The sequence below is a fragment of the Myotis lucifugus genome, unplaced genomic scaffold (assembly GCF_000147115.1).
Source record: "Myotis lucifugus unplaced genomic scaffold, Myoluc2.0 scaffold_5368, whole genome shotgun sequence".
NCBI classification, from domain to species: Eukaryota; Metazoa; Chordata; class Mammalia; order Chiroptera; family Vespertilionidae; genus Myotis; species Myotis lucifugus.
The window spans coordinates 430-8864 of NW_005876416.1; the positions used below are offsets into that span (position 1 = coordinate 430).

Sequence of the window (8435 nt, forward strand, 5' to 3'; positions counted from 1 at the left end):
TCCACCAGCAGTGTTTTTCTATGACAGCGTGTCCCCTCCCTTTCCCAAGAGCTGAGAGAGAGGCTCTTGGCAGCAGGTTGCCCTGTGAACTTGTTCCACAAAAGGGACATGGTTTGATTTAGAATTTACCTGGACGAGTTTCATGCAATTGACAAAGGCCTTTTACTTCTGCCCCACTGGAAAGTCCTTAAACCTTGAATTTCTCCCTGATTCTCTATAACCCTTCCCCTGGAGGAAAGAATTGAAGGAAATAATCTGATTGGGTCCATTGGTGTTCACTTGTGTTGCCAGAGACACACAACCCAGGTGCCTCCCTCCCTGCCTCTCTCTCTTCTTCCCTTCCCTGTCCCCAGATTGGGTTGAATCTCATTGATGTAACTGTCTCATGTTTGCATTTGCCTCCCTGTCCCGGAGCTCATCATCGTTACAGATTCAAACAATAGCCCTGCACTCTGGTTTCCCTGTGATGGCAGTTTTGGAAGTTATTACCATGTAACTACTAGGAAACAGAAACATTGAGTAGAAAGCATGGCGTTGTAAGGCGGTGCCTGATATTTTATCATTAGAAATCTGTTCAGAATACAGTGGGGCCTTGACTTACGAGTGTCCCGACTAACGAGTTTTTTGAGATACCAGCTGTCTCTCCGCCGATTTTTTGCATTGAGTTGTTAGAGTAATTTCAGTTAATGAGCTCCTTAACGAGCTTGGTCTCGGAACGAATTAAACTCCTAAGTCAAGGCCCCACTGTATTCTGTCATAACACAGATGCCCTTTGAGAGAAATGCCTTGAGTGTTTCCAGCTAATACTTAGGATGATATCATAGCATTTACATGTGTATGACTCATAACAGTAGCAACATTACAGTTATGAAGTAGCAACGAAAATAATTTTATGGTTGGGTCACAACATGAGAAGCTGTATTTAAAGGGCCAGAAGGTTGAGAACCACTGCCCCAAACCATGAGATGGGTCACAAACCATTATTTTCACTACAGACAAAGGAGCATGTAATACCTATCTGTAAGGATAGATAAAAAGTGACTGGTCCCAGGTCACCCAGCTGGTAACTGATCCAGCTGAGACTCAAATCCAAGGTTTTGAAAGTTGAGGTCAAGTACTCTTTCCAAACACTGTTTAATTCTATGGATCAATTGGTCAGGGCCTTATTCCAGAAGAAACAGGACATGAGATAAACAGAGAAGTGAAGATGTGAGGATTGGTTTACTAATTCATTTATCAATTTAACAATTTATGGAACACTGTCACCTACTGTATAATACTATATGAAAACCTAAACACCAGGAAAATAATGCTTGTACTAGTATATGGCAAAGACTTGCTAGCATTTTCTTCTATTCCCTGGCTCTACGGATCAACTACATTTCCCAGTCTCCATTGAGGTTGCATTTAAGCTAATGGAACCTGAACAGAAAACCTGTTCCTCCCTGCTCTTTCCCGTTAATGCAGTTGAGCATGGACAGCAGGGAAGCTCTGAAATTATTTTGTTCCTGTCAATTTGGAACACCCATTAGACACAAACTTCTATTATATTAAACCACTGAATATTTGGAGTTTATCTTTTATAATGACTGGTGTTACCAGAGCTTCTTAATCAGGTTGCAGGAAAGAATTAATCCCTAATGCCCTAAGGCAACCATTGTAGGAAATGAATTAACTTCTGTCCTTTGCATCTAACATGGTGCTAGAAAATAGTCACTCACCTAATTTTCCATAGAGTTTAATTCTCTTGTGGAACCTCTGTTGAGAAAGGCTGGATACACTAGAGCAATCCCTGTCCTCCAGGGATTTACCATAATCTAGGTGTGAAAATTGGACAATTGTCCAAATCTTTAAAAGGGAATATGAAGAGAGAACTCCTTTGACTTCTCTTCCTCCTTATGATAAGCCTGGGAAAGAGACTAAAGTATTATTGCCATTTTACAGATAATCAGATTAGGAAATTGAGCAAATGCTCAAGGTCTCTCAGCTAGGAAGAGGTGGAGCCAGGATTTGAACCTATGTCTAAGAGACTCTTGCTCATGCGAGTAGGGATTCTGTTTATGCCACTGCAAAATAAGCAAGTTTAATCTAATCCACAATTCTCTTTAGGGTACCCACAAGGACCAAAGGGCCCAAGACCTTTCTCAGTTTTCAAGGACAAAGATAACACTTCCCTCTGGAGAGGATGGGTCTCTTTCTAGCATCTCTGGGTTTGATTACTCCTGAGGTTACAGTCTCTTCATCAGAATTTTTCTACCTGGGGCCTGTTTATAGGAAAGTGGTAACAATATCACTAAAAGCCATTTATAGAAGTGAATGAGTAAAAGAAGGGTCATCCGACATTCTGACTTTAAGAAAAGTGGACTAATTTGTGAAAATTTGGGAGGTGCGATTAGGAAAGCAGAGGATTGTTAGTTTATGGAGAGAATTAGGTTAACTAACAACCATCTTCCAAAAGCTTAATTAAGTCTCTCAGCCCTCAAGTGAGGCCAGGAAATAATTGATTGCATTTCTGGTGGGAGAAGTGACGGGGGAGATAATTTGCCTGTGGCCAGCCAGGGAACCAGCATCTGTCCTGGGATTAACATGTAAGATTTTCTGGCTCTTTGTTTAACCTTTGAATCTGGAATGCTCAAGGCCCAGAAGAATTTTTGTGTGTGTGAGAACCCCAGAGCAGGACCGTCAACCAAGAGACTCCATGAGAATAAAATACCAAATAATTAAGGATTCACTCCTTAGTAATTTTTTGTCCTTCAACGAAGTAACACAGATAACGCACTGCTTACGGGAGTCAAGGCCACATGGGTTTATTTTAATAAGTGCAGGCACTTTTCATTGTAAGGCTTGCTCGTCACCCAGTGATGAAAATATTTGGAGACCTTATTTAAAACAATGTCTGGAACAAACTAGAGAGAAAGAGAGAAAGGAAATGGGTGGAAAAGAAAAGAAGAAGGAGGTACAGAAGAGGGAAGAATGCATTCTAGAAGAAGAATTATTAAATTCACCAATTATTGAATGCTCATTCTGTGCAAGGAATTTTTCAAATGTTTCCTTACAAGAATGCTACACGGAAGGCATTTAATTACTTTATAGGAATGTGGAAACTGAGGCTTAGGTGGGAAGCATTTTGTCCAAGCTAAGCGGGGACAGGATCAACATTAGAATCCAAGTTTGAAAACGTGTTCCCTTAATGTGTAAAACAAACAAACTAACAAACAAATATACAAACAAAAACAAAGCCAACCCAGTCCTGTCTGCCTCCTGTGTGTCTTTGCCTTTATTACTCATGTAGAACACTTCACTTCGGACACTTCCGGTTTCCCCCAACCCAGCAATTCTCGGACACCAGCTGCGTGTCCCACAATTTGACTCAATTCTGATACCATCCACTTTAGATACCAATCACAAGCAGTAGGCTCCCAGGTTACCCACAACTTCCGTCTGACTTGGCTACAAATCAAAGGATCTCATGACCTTCACCCCTTGGATTTGATTAATTTGAGAGAGTGGCTCACAGAACCCAGGGAAATATGTACTTAGATTTACTAGTTTATTTTATTTATTTATTTATTTTTTTAAAATTAAATCTTTATTGTTCAGATTACATTTGTTCCTCTTCCCCCCCCCCATAACTCCCCTCCTCCCAGTTCCCGCCCCACCCTCCGCCCTCACTCCCCACCCACTGTCCTCATCCATAGGTGCACGATTTTTGTCCAGTCTCTTCCCGCATCTCCCATTCCCCTTTCCCCCCCAAGAATAGTCAGTCTATTCCCTTTCTATGTCCCTGATTCATTATAATCACCAGTTCATTCTGTACATCCGATTATTTATTCACTTGATTCTTAGATTCACTTGTTGATAGATGCATGTTTGTTGTTCACAATTTGTATCTTTACCTTTTTCTTCTTCCTCTTCTTAAAGGATACCGTTCAGCATTTCGTATAATACTGGTTTAGTGGTGATGAACTCCTTTAGCTTTTCCTTATCTGTGAAGCTCTTTATCTGACCTTCAATTCTGAATGATAGCTTTGCTAGATAAAGTAATCTTGGTTGTAGGTTCCTGGTATTCATCACTTTGAATATTTCTTGCCATTCCCTTCTGGCCTGCAAAGTTTCTGTTGAGAAATCAGCTGACAGTTGTATGGGTATTCCCTTGTAGGTAATTGAGTCTCTTTCTCTTGCTGCTTTTAAGATTCTCTCTTTGTCTTTTGCTCTTGGCATTTTAATTATGATGTGTCTTGGTGTGGTCCTCTTTGGATTCCTTTTGTTTGGGGTTCTCTGCGCTTCTTGGACCTGTAAGTCCATTTCTTTCAACAGGTGGGAGAAGTTTTCTGCCATTATTTCTTCAAATAGGTTTTCAATATCTTGCTGTCTCTCATCTTCTGGCACCCCTATTATTCTGATGTTGGTACGCTTGAAGCTGTCCCAGAGGCTCCTTACACTATCTTCGTATTTTCAGATTCTTTTTTCCTTTTGCTTTTCCGGTTGGGTGTTTTTTGCTTCTTCGCATTTCAAATCTTTGACTTGATTCTTGCGCTCCTCTGGTCTGCTATTGGGTGTCTGTATAATATTCTTTATTTCAGTCCGTGTATGCTTAATTTCTAGTTGGTTCTTTATCATAGCATCGAGGGTCTCATTAGTTTTCGTGAGTCTCTCATCAAGTTTATTGGCTGCTTCTAGCACATTATTGCAAGCCCTCAAAATTGCATTTTTTAGCTCCATATCCTCCATTTCTGTCATGTTTTTTTGTCTCCGCATCTTTTATGCTTTCTTGGTGCACCCCCTTGTGGTCTTTGTGTGCAGTCTTGTTCTAGTTAAGCCTTGATTGTTGTAGTTAATACTAGAGGGATTTGACCACCAGGCCGACTGGCTGTGAGAATCAGCTGTGTGGAAAACTTCTGTCCTCTGGGGAGGTGCTAATCTAGCCTTTGCCTGAGGCTATCGGGCAAATGGCTCTGCGCAGGGCTTGGGCGGGGCGGGCTCAACAGGGCGGGCAGGTGGAGGGAGCAGTTATGGCTGCTCTCAGTCCCGTTCCCAGAGGCTCTGCTTCTCAGAACCCCAGCCACGGCTGCAAATCTCGGAGAGAAGGCTGCCCTCACGTTTCAACTGATGCCAGACAATCCTGCTTCTCCCGTTTGAGTCTGAGTCCCTAGAGACTTGCCCGGATCTGGAGCTCAGAGTCTGAGACTCCCTCCTGATTGAAAACGGCAACCGCACCCTCAGCTACCAGCCCGCTTTTCGCGCGCACCTCCGCACCTTTAAATTTTCCACACTGCGCCTCTTCTGAGCCTCGGTATGCTGTTGTCTTTCCTTCTAGTTGAAGAGTCTGTCCTCAGCCAGCCTTCCTGTGGTTCTGGGTGATGTCTGTTCCATCTTTTAGTTGTATTTTTGAAGTGGTTGTTTGCGGCAGCAGTCTCCGGTGTTTACCTATGCCACCATCTTGGTCTCCTACTAGTTTATTATAAAAGGAGAAGAAAAAAGAATAAAGATAAACATACAGAAGGAAGTGATACACAGGGGCAAGGTGTGTGGGAAGGGGTGCAGAGTTTCTGTGACCTCTCCGGGTGTGCCATTCACCCTGCGCAGCCACCTGTTCACCAACCTGGAAGCTCTCTGAACCCCAAACTATTAGAATTTTTATGGAGGCTCCATCACAGAAGAATGATTGATCCTTAACTCCATTTCCAGGTCTTCTCCCTTCTCGAGAGAATTGGGGGATGGTGCTGGAAATCCCAAGCTTCTAATCATGGCTTGTTCTTTCTCGTGCCTACCCCATCTAGGAGCCAACCAGTAGTTCACCCAGGGTCAGCTCATTCTAACAAAAGGCACTCCTCTCACCCAGGAAATGACAAGCTTTTCAGGAGCTCTATGCTAGGAACATGAGGCAGAGACCAATATCTATTATCTTACACTCAACCACTGTGCTCTACTGCCTTCCACCTACAGATTTGACAAGAAGAGAGGGGAGAAGGGCCTTTGGAATTCATGTGCTTGCATGTGTCTGTTTTTCTTTGCTCAACTGTAAGCTCCTTGAGGACCAGAAACAAGATTTCATATCTTTGTCTCCCCAGAGCCTAAAGCAGTTCATGAAAGGCAATACATGTTGCATGAATGGACATCTGCAAAGGCTGAGGATCAAATATCTCACCTTCTCGTTGAATCCTGAAGTCATCGTTGGTCTCTCAGGCTCTCAAAAATGTAGGTCAAATGAACTTGCCTTCCTCCATCTTCCCCACAGCCAACTCCATGGGCTGAGGAAGTCCAAGGCTCTCTCTGGACTGTCTGCGAATTCTTGGGTTCAGGGACAGCCTTGTGCTCTCAGCATCTCCCTCAGCCTCCCCACCCCTAGGTCAGCCTGCTGTTCCTGCTGTGCATTATGAATCTGATCCCAGCTCCATCACTTGCCAGTTATGTGACCTTAGGCAGGTCATGTTTGGAATCAGACTCAGTTTCTTCTTCTATAAATGAAGGTTATGATTTAGATGAAGATGGCAGACTCAAATGCCTTCAGGGTCAGGCAAGTGTTGAGAATGAGGGATGCGAATCTTTAGTGAAAGATAATCTTTAGTGTAAATTATGGCCAATGGGAAAGGGTACCCCTGCCTTCTACTACTACTCGTCTTCAGTTGATGGTTTAGTATGGGAATGAGGGCTCAGTGTGGTCACATTTCCAGATTTTTTTAAAAGATGCAGGGAGTGTGGATTTTTATGTGAAATCTTCCAATTCTTAAATGTTGGCGCAAACATGTTCAGAAACACAGAGAGCCAAACTTAGCATATCTGTGTGCCGAATTCAGCCCAGGAGCCTCGAGGGTGCAGCCTCTGGGCTGGATGATGTCCAAAGTCTTTGCCACATCGGAAAGGATTTGGCCTAGCAACAGGCTGTCCCTTCAATCTGTACGTTTTTGGCTCTCTGTACTGTTTCTGCTACAGTTTAAGCAGAGTGGACGAGGGCTTAAGTGTAACCGTGTTTATAAACACCCCGAAGAATTCCATATGGTATGCCGAATGTGAAGTTGGCTTAATTTGAAGAGATTAAATGTACTCAGGCAATTTCAGAGCTATCTGTTTTGTAAATCAATGCGATTTGTCAGTGGCAGGCCAGGAAGGGATGAGCTTTGGGAAGTGCAGCTGGTGTGACCAGGAAGCCCAGTGGCTGGAGCAGAAGAGGCAAGTCAGCGTGGACGCCGCTCTCCTGAACTCACATCACTTCCTCTCTGCACTACACATGCACACATGCACACACACGCACCACACATGGACACAGTCCCCATGTCCCTCCCCCACTCTGATTTAGTCTCCTGCTTCTTAATTTGAAACTCATCCAAATGAAAAATACTTCCTTTATGCAGTCAGGGCCATGTGGGGAATGCTTAGCAATCTGGGACCAGGTATCTGAACTGATGGTGGCAGACGCCCTCAATGAGGAACCTGAATGCTGGGGATGCAGACCCTTCCTCCTCTGGCATTCACCACCTGTAGGGGCTCAGATAATCATGCCCCTCTTCAAGCTTCTGTTCTTATCTGTAAAATAATGGACATGAACTTGGATGTCTTAAGTCCCCTCCAGCAGTAACAATATTTGCGATCTTTGATCCCCCACGAGGCAGATCACTCCTGTTCTCTCTTTTAACATTGTTTCTGCTGCAGAAAATGGACGGCAACGTTGTGGCCCACTCACCACTAACTATTGTTTCTGCTTCAGAAAATGGACAGTCGTGGCCCACTCACCACTAACTATTGGGTAGTGGGCAGCATGGAAGCTGAATTGGAGATTGGAAAGACTCCTAAGGCGACAAAAGACCGGTGATGGACTGAAAGACGGACCACTTAAACCTGAGCCACACGTTTCAGGTTTACCTCAGATAAACTTCGGGCCTTTCCGGCAGTGATGACCTCCCCACGACAATATGCCTCTCGCTACGGATCTCCTCCATCCCTCTCCAGAAGAGGAGAAAACACAAGAAGAAGCGCCTGGTGCAAAGCCCCAATTCCTGCTTCATGGATGGGAAATGCCCAGGGTGCTATAAAATCACCACCGTCTTTAGCCATGCAGAAACGGTAGTGTTGTGTGTTAGTTGCTCCACTGTTCTCTGTCAGCCAACAGGAGGAAAGTCAAGGATGCTCCTTCAGAAGGAAGCAGCACTAAAAGCGCCTCAAATCAAGATGAGTGGGGAACCATCCAACAAACACATCTTGGATACAATAAGAGATAAACTTCTGTACAAGGTAAGGGGATGTTACAGTAGTAGCCTACTTCAAGGTATCAACTTCTCTATTGAGTTCAGGTGTAAAAAACAAGAGGAAGTTCTTTTTTCCTGACCCCTTTATTCATTGTCTACTAGTGACTAGCTAGGAGAGCAAGTCCAAAGCTGGGTGGGCTATCTCCTGGCTGGGAGGAGAAGTGGAGACTGGGTTATAGGGCTCATGGAGGT

At 43.9% G+C, this 8435-nt stretch overlaps 1 pseudogene; it reads left to right on the top strand.

Moving 5' to 3' along the window:
- The first annotated feature begins 7910 nt into the window (after positions 1-7910).
- On the top strand, positions 7911-8170 carry LOC106695953 (annotated as a pseudogene).
- Positions 8171-8435: the final 265 nt, after the last annotated feature.